We start from the raw sequence: 12,602 nt of genomic DNA on the forward strand, positions 1-12,602 counted from the left end.
TTTGGATATTGAAAAGCTTAGAGATGTCACTATGTAAATCTCCCTCTTTATTTTCAGCTTGTATTGCAGATACACCAGAAGTTACTCTGTCACTGATGATGACGAATTCTTCCTGGGTCCTGGGATTCCCCGTTCCCTCATATTTTCACCAGTCCATTTACACTTACACACTGAGGAAAAATATGCCCATTTCCCAAAACTGAGAACCAAATATTCTCTGGGTTTTCAATGCCATTTTAACTATTGACAAGAAAATTAGTAATTGATGTGATAACTAATATAATGATTACCAATAAGAAAACGTAGTGAGAGCTGTGTGGGGCTCATAATGATTTTGGGGCAGCATAGCTTACACTTAAATTCATCATGTTTTGTCCAGAGAGAACCATGAAAACATGTTGCCTTCTTATTAGCAATGATTTGTTTTTAGCTTTGCTGCCTTGTGTCAACAGAAGAAATTGGAGAGATGGAATGGCATGTGCTTCTTGAGAATCTCTTTCCTTGGCAGACAAAAAAAAAAAAAGTTTTGAAGTTTTCTTTACTGTGTCTGACAAAACCCAGCAGCCTTGTAACTGCAAAACCTGAAGTATTTCAGACAACAGTTATGTCTGTGTTCATGCTGTCTTTATTTTGTGCCAAGGGGCTGACAAAGTCCATTGTAATTATCATCTTTAAACTGTAGGTTAGGAATTGCAACAGGAATGTCCAGATTGTTCAGAGAGAAATTGTTATTTGTATCTGCTTTCAGCCTGCTCTTTCTCTACATTAAAGCATTTTATGCTATGGCCAGCTGTTCAAACATATAGTTCTGCATATGTAGAACATTGACACTTTACTTTGAAGTCCAGATCATTTCAAAAGAAACTACCTTCCACTTTCTGAAGTCAGTATTGGTACTGGCTTCTTTTCCCCCTGTTTATTTTTAATTCCAAGCAGGTGAATGCAGTTTTGCAGTACTTGAACGTAACTCTTCTCAAGAAAAGGTAATTGTAATGCATTGTGTAGAGACAGTAATTTTATTTTCTTAGGCATTTTTATAACACCTCTGACCCCTGGCTATAAACCAGCACATTTGTGAGGGAAGGTGCTCTATGTACCCAGAGTGAAGACATACAAGTGTGACACAGAGAGCAGCAGTTGATCTACAGACATTAATGAAGGAGAACTGCTTTTGGATACCTGTCAACTTTTAATAATTTTTGGCTGTGGCAGATGGTGTCCAGTTATTACTAAAAGAAACAAACTTTTTTGTACTAATAGTACCTTAGTTCTTTCACTCTCCTACACCAACATTCATTCAGATGAACTGAATGCTAAAATGAATGCAAGAGCTAGGAAGGACTTTTTAAAAAAAGAATCTGGAAGGAATACAGCTCTTGTTCTTCCAGGCACAAGCTGACCAGTGAAAAGATGCAAGGATTTTGCAATATTTGAAGCATTTAGGTTTTCCTATGGGCACTCTATTAATAATTGCTCATTTCAGACTTTATTGTACTCTGCTTTGCATACCAGCCATCACTGAAAACTGAAGCAAATAGATATCTTGTGAGATAGGAATTGTGTGCCATCTTTCTTGCTAACAGTATATGACTCACGGTGTACAGAAAAAAGTTGCCACTTGCTGAGGCTCTGCTAACTTATTTACCTCTTTATTTCTATTGCAGACCAAATTGGGTCTAATTACCGCTGGATATATCCTTGCAGTTGAAGTTATGCCAAGCCCAAGGCAAACCTGTTCTGATTAAATGTATTTTTTTTAGCTTGTAACTTTGCTTTCCTTAAAAAGGCTTGTTTTCCTTGCTCACAAGTTTCATTCTGAACTGCAGAAGTGAGATCAAGCTGCAGAATCAGCTTTCTATAGATTACTCTAGACAAAAGCTAGCATTTGTATTTCTCAGGCAATTCTTAAAAATAGTAATAGTGATAATAATTTGGGGTTTTTTAAGAGGTGAAGTGAAACTTCTAGACTTTCTCAACATTCCCCTACTTCCCTCAATAAATTGTGAAATGTTACTGAGCCTTGGACTAATGTCTCCCAGTTCAGCTGTGGTTCCTGAGAGTGAAACTCCCAGCTCTGTGTCAGTCACAAGATGTAGAGAGCTCAGAGGGGCTACCAGCCATATAAGTCCTCCCTATGAGACACTCATAGCATTTGATTCAGGTCTTCTAGGGGTGCTGGCTCAAAGGTGAGGAAGGCAGAAAGACCTCTCGAGATTTCCGTGCTCCTTGCTTTGAAGCCCAAGTCCTACTGGTCCAAGTTACAGGTCTTCCTGGCTCCCAGCTTAGTCTCAGGGCTTCTGTGCTTCTTGCTGTGGAGCTGAAAGCAGAACTTTGGAAGCCATGAAGTCCCTGTCTCTGGGGAATTCTGTATTATGGGACTGTCCTGAAGCCCTGAACTCTAGATGTCCAGCTGAATTGAAAGAATTAGTTATAGTTTTATGTTTAGAGTCTGATTTTACGTAGCACGTCAGATCTGTCAAAAGAAGCATGCTTGTGTTTTGGCAGAAGATCATTGACGTTAACATGTTTGTTTTCTAAAAATCTTTAATCAGTGGATTTTTTGAAAACTCACTTCATTAGAAAATTCCTTCTCACATCAATTAGGGGAAAAAAGAATCAAAGCTAAGTACCTGAATAACAGGAGTAGCTGTATGTGGTATTTACTGCTAGAAAAGAAAATTAAGGCAAGCTGAATGCTGAAATGAATACAAAAACAATAGAAAACTGGGACCAGAGGGATTGAAATCTTTGCTGTTTTCTGCTAGCTTGGATCCTAAACTAGGATGCAGTGTAGTAAGGTCATAGTAGCATCATGAAGACCCAGCACAGCCTTGAAAATGGAAACTGCACAGAGAAAAGAGTAAAGGCAGAAGGAATGTACTGAACCTGTCAACATTCTTTTCAACATTAGTGACTGGGGTATGACCAAACTGTTGCAATAATGAGTGATTTGGTCATTCTGTGTTTGAGTTGGAAATGTTCGGTAGACACTGGGGTGAAGTTTACACATCTGGGTCAAGACACTGTTTGAAAGATGGCTTAATTGCACAGAAATTAGAGGTTGTCCAACATAATTCTGAATGCTTTATAAAAATGGCTATGAATTCTGCAAATGAATATGGATTTCCTGGTGTACTGAACACACACAAATTTTTGAACACATATAAAATTTTTAAAATATCTAGGAACCTTATTGATATTGAAACTATTGATATTGAAAAGACTTTTATAGAATCACTAAATCACAGAAATACATTTTCAACCACCTGTATGGAGAGACTGTGAATTTGGTGCAAAATTTGTTTTCAGAAGTCCTAATAAAAGTTTGGGCCTTGAGAAAGAAATGAGAAAAAATTGTTTTAAATTACAAATTTTAGAAATATCAAAGGGGACTTTGATTTGACCAACCCCATGTTTTTCTATTTCTATTATCTACAATGAAAATCTATCTCGTGAAATTTGTCAAGTAACTGATTCCTTGTGTTTGGGTAATAATAACCATAAAGATAACCAGAAGCTTGTGAGATTCTCTGTTTCTCTTAGCTGACTTATATGGGAAGTGTGAAATCACTGGTACAATTGAGAGCTGATTTGTATTTCTACCTCTTCTCAGAAGTTGCACAAAAAATTTTAATTGCATTCAAATGAGAGAAATATGCCATGCAATGCTTTTTTCTTTAGCACAATAACGACCAAAGAGCTTGATCCAGATCCACATTGCACAATGTCTTTTTTCACTAAAAGGTGTTGCATCTTGTGGATTTGGTTGGACATGGAAAGCCCCACTGGGCAGGAATTTGGGTATTGTTATTGCTGTCTTTGTTACAAGAAATTATGTAAGAAGCAGTTAATCAAAGGGAAAACATTTCTATGATGTCTATAAAGTAGATAAAAAATAAGCAGGCTAAAGGTACACCACTGTCATTGTTTCAGTCATCTGATGCTGGTCTACAATCTGTCAGAATACTCAAAAATGTAAAATTAAGCATACAAAATACATGGACCCGCTTGAGCAGGCCTAGAGGAGGACCATGAAGATGATCAGAAGCATGGAACACCTCCCCTGTGAGGACAGGCCGAGAGAGTTGGAGTTGTTTAACCTAGAGAAGAGAAGGCTCTGGGGGGACCTTATTATGGCCTTCCAGTACTTAAAAGGGTGCCTACAGGAAATATCAGGGAGTGTAGTGATAGGATGAGGGGTAATGGTTTTAAACTGAAAGAGGGTAGATTTAGATTAGATATTAGGAAGAAATTCTTTACTGTGAGGGTGTTGAGACATTGGAACAGGTTGCCCAGAGAAACTGTGGATGTCCCCTCCCTGGAAGTGTCCAAGGCCAGGTTGGATGAAGCTTTGAGCAACCTGGTCTAGTGGAAGGTGTCTCTGCACATTGCAGAGGTTTGGAACTAGATGACCTTTAAGGTCCCTTCCAATCCAAACCATTCTATGACTCTATGATATACTGCTTACTGAGCAGTATAAAAACAAAAAACCATATCATTATACCATGGTCAGATGTCAAGCACCATCTCATAGAGCCACCGTCTCTCATTTGCAATATGGTAAATGCCATAATAAATCCTAGTACCTCAGGGATGGGTGCTGACATGCAGTCTGATTTGTCTCAAGAAAGTAAACTGTTGCCAAGTAGTTTTGCAATACATTTGCTAGGCTCACTGTTTGCTTTTTAAAAAGAGCAGCATATGCTTAAAATGCAAAAGTAATCTTAGTATTATATCAAGACTTGGTTGGACTAATACTTTGCAATGTTTTCAGCAAGATTCTGCAGGACTTATGGGAGTTGCTAGTTTAAGGACATGTATTACAAAAATTCTTCATGTTACAGAAGTAACATTTAGCTCATTTGTCTTTTTTTCTTCCTCCCCGTGCTGTCTTCAATCCTGTTGCAAGGACTTAAACTTTTATAGTTCTTGGGAACCTTTGTCATGAGCTTTGTCATGAGCTCATTTTTATGTTCTCTGTTACAGGTAACAGAGGAATACGTATTCTGAGGCTTTTGAGATTGTATCTCTCCAAGATGACTTTTTGTGTATCATGTATATCAGTAAAACCCCATATCATTTAGTAGAGTTAACACAGGAGAGTTGCTTGTTAGAAATGTTACAGTTAACCAGACAAAGGAAAAATTTTACTCCACAGTCCTTCTAAGAATAATGTTATTTGTGAAAGGAAGGCTAACATAAATACTATTTGTGTCTGTCATGATTCGTTTCTGCAAGTGTTCTGGACTACATCACTTAGAATGTTGTTTGTATTTACAGCCATATCAAGCATGGCAATTACAAAAAACTCCCTCCCTGCTGCATGGAAAATGATTTTCATTATATGATCCATTCCATAGAGTATATGATCAGTGGTGATGTAGAAGTCTGATTTCCTACTGATTGTAGGCAGATCAAAGAACATACAAAGACTTAATAAATCACTTCTGTAACCTGCACAGTAACAGATAGGTCCACTATTACCCTGTATCACAGAGTTGGACAAACCTGTCTGTGTCTAAGAAACAAGTTTTATTAACTCTTCACACAAAGGTGCTTTGTCTTTCCCTTTTAAACAAATAATCCTTTAGTCATTAGCTTTACTTTTGGGGGATTTAATGGACCTGTCAGTAGGATTTCTGTTAGCTTTTTTATGGTAATAATATTGTGCAGGATTCTTTTGCTAAAGCTACGTGAGTTTCAATAACATGTGAATTCAACTTAAATTTCGCCAGAAAATAAAAATGACTGTTGGTAGGAACAATGAGGATACCACCATATAATAGAGGAAAACTTTATTATTTTCTTAAAAGCACCGAGGTGTTCAGCCTTTTAGCTACACAATTAGTTTCATTATCAGAGGTCTGTTTTGGAAATTCCATATTACTTTGCTAATAATGAGATGATTATGAATAAGAAGATAACACAGCCACAGTTCAGGAGAGTATTTTAGCATGTCCCTGCATTTAGAAACATGAGTACCCACATCAGTGAGGTGCCGTGTCCCAAAAGGCACATCCCTAAGTGCCATTCTGAATCAGAGTCTAAAAAACCACCATCCTGCAGCCTACTGATACCTTGAGAAGAGGGTTGATAATGTCCAATATCTCCTTGAACTGATAGAAGCAGAAACTGCGAAGCAGTTCTTCCAAACTTCCCAGGATTGTGCCCATAAAAATTAGCAGCATGGAAAAAGCCCGGCAAGCAAAGCTGTATGAATATTTAGATGTTTGTAGTATTGATACTTACCATAAAATTAATGGCAGGGATTTTCATAGCACCCCAGGAGCCTGAGACATCTTCCATGTCTCTTTTTTACTGCAATTCCTACTCATCCTGTTTTCCTAACATTTGCTGCTTAAACATCCCTCTCACCCTCATGTACTTTTCTATAGACCTTTTTTTAAAGTGTCGTCTTCAAAAGAAATGCTGTCTACCACTCTCTCACTCCTCCAAGTTTTTCTTAAAGGCATATTACTTCCTTAGGAGATCAGTGGATAGGTTCTTGACTTCAAGTGCATGCATAAAAGTTTTCACAATGCAGCTTTGAAGTTCTCAGAGCAGACTTGTTTCCTCCTAAATTGCCAATAATATTCACAGTAAAATATGAGTGAGTAATGACAGCTACAAAAGGTGATCGTCCACTGTAAAGCAAAATCACGGAAATGCAGGTTGGAAGGAAAGGAACTGCGAAGACCATCTATTCCAACTTACCACTCAAATGGGTAATGACCATTACTAGATCATATCAGCTTTGGCTTTGTCTGGTTAGTCTTGAACTTCCTAGATGTGATATACCTCCTTGGAGATAAATCTTTCAACGCTTCTAGCTAGTTGATATACATGGCATTGCCTATAGCCTGGCAACTAAAAGGAAAACATAATGCTTCTTGGGAAGAGGGTCCTGCTGGCAGCACTGGCAATGTCATGCTCTTTTGCATATAGTTACTCAGTTCTGCCCCGATACAATGCTGGATTCCAGTCACTGGAGTCTGTAGCTAGAAGGGTTTTTACTGGCCAAGGAAGAAGCAAGAGCTCTATCTGGTTTTATTGTCTGCAGTAGTTCTGGTGTAAGCATTGAAGAGAAAGAAATGAAAAATAAACTTACATTTTAGATACATAAATGAAGTAACTATTTTAAGGGGCTACTTTTTAAATTATGCTTTAATCAGATATTCCTACATTATGTACTCATTCCATTGGTGTTAGAAAACATTTTGTTGTGAAATGCATGTCTGGAGATTATATTAGATAAGCATAGAATTCTGACTGCTCTCAGTTCTAAATATGGTTTGAAAAATCTATACATAAAAATATGAGAGTTATTAAATGTGATTCTAAAATAAATAGTTTCAGTCCTCATGGCCTCTCATAACCTTTAGCGTGCTGGGGACAGATGAAGTGGAGCTGCACAAAAAAAATTGTTAAAATATGGCAGTGACTCATTTTTTTAAAGATCTGCATTTAGAAAAACATCTTTCACAAACTGTGAATCCAGACTGCTGTAATTCAAACAGTACCTCCATTGATCAATGTATGGAATGAAAGAAATTCTTATGGAATGTAAGAAACCATAGAACGAGAAAGGTAGCCACTAGAGCAGTCTGTATAAAGAAAACAGTCAAGCAGTGTGTGCTTTGAAAAATGTTCCTTTATTTTGTAACCATGTTTTAGATATGATGCTGACTGAGGCATTTAGCAAATGATACTTTGCTGAGCTTAATTTTGAGAGTTAAAACACATTTTTTCTTATAAGTGAATTTGATTCAGAAGCTAAGCAATAAAGTCCCATTGATTTTCACTTTTAACATGAAGACTTAGAACGGAATTTTGAAACTGTTTTTAAGGAGCATGACTCATAAATATGTATGATGAAATTACAAAGACATGAAGAAAAAAGTGGAGAAGGATCTTGTTCAGGCATACAATTAATCTGCTTCCTCTCTCAGCTTGGAATCCTTTTGGAAATTAAGTAGAAAAATGTGACAAGTATTCAAATGCAGTTTCAATTTACCTTTCCGTAGCTCTAAATTTCCAAAAGCTGAAACTACATGTGTTCCATAAAGCATTATTTCTTTTCTGTAGTGGAGGATGTTTAATTCACTGAAGAGAGTGAACTCTGGAAATATTCCTAGTATATCAATATATAAAAATGGAGTAATACGTGAAATCTGGGCACTTGGTTAGATTTCACAGTTTTGAACAGAAAAGAAATTGAAAGAAAGGACTGAAAGTCTGCCAGCCAAGTAGAATAATTTCAGCAGTCAGGTCCCAATTATCTGATTGGGCTGAAGGATTTCTAATTCCACATAGAAGTAGGCTTCTGTGAATTAAAGCTAATTACGATTGAATAAACAGGCTGTGAAGTAATATCAAAATATGGTTTGGAAATAAAGATAAACAAACACATATATCTGGCATTACTTTTCTTCTTACTATGCCCCTACATAGAAAACACTAATATACGTTTTTAAAGTCAGAGTTACAGATAGTGGAATATTTCTATATCCACCACAAAAAGTGTCAAAGATACATTACACAGTCATTCATACAGAAGTGAATAATTACATGAGTTATGCAGACTGACTAACAAAAGAAGCAATTGCTGTTTATTCCTCCCAAACAGTATATTCCACTTTTTCAGGATGCTCAGAAAGCACCTTTTTATTACTATATTAATTTTCCATCATAGAAAAAAAGAGGCTAAAGTATTTGCAGACAAGGAAGTCTTCACTGATATACTCTAATATATAAAAGGAGAGTCAGTCTGGGGAGTTTATGTATGGAGTTGGTAGTAGTTAATTTTCTCTGCTTCAAACTCTTTGTAACATAGGAAGGATACATCTGTAGACAATTTTACACATGTGGATTAAAGGAAGGCCAGCAAATTGGCTTAAAAATTGTGAAAATCCAATCTATTCAGTTGCATCATTGCATAACTATTAGCATATCTAGGTTTAGATGGATGCAAGAACTTTTTTTGTATTACGAGAAAGGAGAGTAATAGTATGATCAACATCATTTGAAGTAGAATAAGTGTGCTTCCCAAGAGCTGCCCAATTTATGGAAGTATTCAGTTAAAACATGGCTGAGAAATCATCAAATAAAATTCTGGGATCATATTTTAAGATGCACTGAACAACAGCAAGATTTTTTGAATAGTTTTTTTTTAAAGAATGTTTTAGGAATAATGTATTAGAATTAGAAATGTATTCTGCTTCAGTAATTACGTACCACAATGAATTGTGGTTCCACAATGATTAATAGTTCATCTGTGCATTATCCAATCATGAAAAAGTATTTATTTGATATCAATCAGGCAGACTGGGATGAAATTTTGCTTATGCCTGCATCTGATCCGGATTGAAGTACTAGAACTGGGCAGTCCAGAAATACGTAAATTTAATCTTAATGCTCAAGGCTCAATTCTACCATATTGGCTTTATAGTACCAGTGAGGAGACAAACAATTCCTGGCAGACTGTAAAGGCAGTCTATACAAAGCTAAACTAGAAAATGCTGCCTTAACATTAGGTGTTGATGATATTTTTATACAATTCCAGAACCCCTGGGATCTAAATTTATTAAACTATGCCAGAATTATAATGCAAAGACTTTTGGCATGGCTTCACACTTTATTTTACAATGGGATAATGCACATCAATGCATCTTAAAAGAACTACTTGTGTATCATAACGTTGTGTTGCTTTCCTGAATTAAAAAAGGTTAATTAAAGAACTGTTGTAAAACAAACACAAAATGGGTGCATGAAAATGATCAGATTTCACAAGGCATTTGCAACTAACTTTCTTTGGCCTATATGAAGTCTCCTTTTCACTAAAAAATGGCACGGTTAGTTAATTTCACTAGTGGCTATGGTAAGTAAATGTTACAGTCCTGTTAGCAGTTAATGACCCATCAGTAGAATAAATTTTCAATTCCAAAGGGAAGTATGTTATTTTTCCAGTTGTCTGTGGAGGGCATGTGCTTTTTTTCTCCCTTTTCAGCATATTATTCCTCTGCCTTGTGTCCACTATTGGTTTGTCTTCAGGAGAGTTAACGACAACCATTCCTACTTGAAGTGCTCCGTATCTCCTTTGTGCTTATTGTATTTGGGTGCAGCAAGCAACCTTGAGAATTATGCTTGTATTTTCATTCTGTCCCGCTACTAGACTAAGTACAAATACAAGTGATTATTTCAGAGTTGTCTTAAAGGAAATAAATGAGTATCCAATCTCTAGTCTTAAATATCTGTAGCTGCCACATAGGCAAAGTTGAATCAAGCAGCATAAGGTCCTGCTGTTAGCAGACACTTTACCAACTGCTTCAAAACTGGACTAAGCAGCTCTTGTTCAGAAAAAAAATCTGCTACCACATACTGTTTTAATGTTTATGGGGATTCCAGAGTGGTTGCATAATTTGAGTGAATTTGTCATACTTGTGCATTTTGGATCATGTAGTCTCAGAAAGAAAATTTTTATCATAAAGTCAGAACTGGAAAAGTTAAATTAAAAAAAAATTGTGCATGTATATGTGTGTGTGTGTCTCAGCAGCATTGATTGAGAGCAGAGTACAGGCTTACAGGCTTTTGGTGCATCACCCTGCTATCACGGTTAACTACCTGAGCAGTCTGGCAGTTTGCACAGCAGGAGTTGTTTGGTCCTTGGTTTTTAGGCTATTTCTCCTTAGTGGCATGTTTTGTTGAAAATAAAATGAGACTTCAAAATGGGAAGTCATTCAGTGGCTCTCTTCACCATGAAAAAAATTTTTAAAGGAAAGGATAAGAAAAAATGGGAAAAATAAATACCTTAGAATCTATTAATTGATACTTTTAAATAGATATAGACTATTTTTAATATATATTAATATATGTGGCCTATCTGGATCCCTTTTCATTTTTTTTGGTCTCCTAAGAATTTAACTTCCTCTCCTGCAAAATGTTGTGCTTGGGCACTTTCTGTTCCCTTTTTTTTTCAAGTCACTTACACAACTGTTCTACAATTGTACTGTTAGAATCAGTTCTGGATGGAGGCAAAGGGTGAAGGAACTGTAGAGGTAGGCTTGACCATCTGTTGTGATCCTGTCTCTTGGTCACAGAACCACAGAAGGACAGAATGGTCTCGGTTGGAAGGGATGTCTGGAAGTCATCTGGTCCAACTCCCTTCCTCAGCCAGGGCCACTTGCAGCCTGTTGCCCAGGATCATGTCCAGACAGTTTTTTAATATCTCCAGGAATGGAGACTCCACAAACTCCCTGAGTAACATGTACCACTGCTTAGTCACCTTCACAGTGAAAAAGGGTTTCCTCATGCTCAGAGGGTTTCCTGTGTTTCAGTTTGTGCCCATTGCCTCTGGTCACTGGGCACCAGTGGAAAGAGCATGCCTCCATCCTCTTTGCACCCTCCATTCCAGTATTCATATATATATATAAAAATAAGAATATAATGATAAGGTCCTGTGTGTGAGGTCCTTGACAGTCTTTTGAGAAAGTTGCATCTAATAGCTGCATAAATATGAGGCTTCACAGGACCCAAGCTCTGTTTTCTCCAGCCACTTCCCCATGGAAAACACATGTGTCTGTGTGTGTATAAATATGTATATATACAAAGAAGCTCTGTCTGGTTCCTTATAACTCATTCTTCCTTTCCTTACAAGGAATTTTTTGCCACAATATGAAGTCTTTGCAACTATGACCAAACCAATAGACCAGAGTGCCACTTTTTAAGAAGTGTTTATGAAAGCAAGAAAAAGGCACAAAAGGAAGGACAATGGTGAAAACACCCACCCTTTTTTAACTACATATATTATGTTGCCATTCAAATACAACACTGCTTCATAAGCAGATTGTTTGGTGTTAACACACTGCTGCTGTGAACTGTATTGCTAAGTAGATACTACTTTTAGTAATTAATAGCAGTTACTATTAACCACCAAAAGTTATAAAGCAAGACAGGAGTATAAAGATGATGACAGTGTTGCTGGTATTTCTTTTGAGCACTGTTTTTCCTGTGAGTCAGAATGTGTATCTTTCTGTTGGTTCCCTTTCAGACTGGCACAGACCCCCCCACACTGGGACACTACTCTAGATATCTACTCACTGTTTTCTAAAAACATGTCTTTATTTTCTTGCTTATCAGAATTCCCTAGGTCACTTCAGGTCACTGCAGATGTTCACATACCAGATACAAGACTGTAGCCAAATACATTAATATCTATGTGACTTTGGCTATGCGGTCATAGAATGACTTTGGTTGGAAAAGACCTCTGAGATCATCGAGTCCAACCTTTAACCTAACCCTGACATCCCACCACTAAACCATGTCCCTAAGCACCTCATCTATCCTTCTTTTAAATACCTCCAGGGATGAGGACTCTACCACCTCCCTGGGCAGCCCATTCCAGAGCCTGACAACCCTTTCGGTGAAGAAGTTTTTCCTAATGTCTAGCCTAAACCTGCCCTGGCGCAGCTTCAAACCATTCCCCCTCGTCCTATCATCTGTTACCAGGGAGAAGAGGCCGACCCCCACCTCCCTACAGCCTCCTTTCAGGTAGTTGTAGAGGGCGATCAGGTCTCCCCTCAGCCTCCTCTTCTCCAGACTAAATA

The sequence above is a fragment of the Egretta garzetta genome, unplaced genomic scaffold, assembly GCF_000687185.1.
Source record: "Egretta garzetta isolate BGI_Z169 unplaced genomic scaffold, ASM68718v1 scaffold14, whole genome shotgun sequence".
In the NCBI taxonomy this organism is placed as follows: Eukaryota; Metazoa; Chordata; class Aves; order Pelecaniformes; family Ardeidae; genus Egretta; species Egretta garzetta.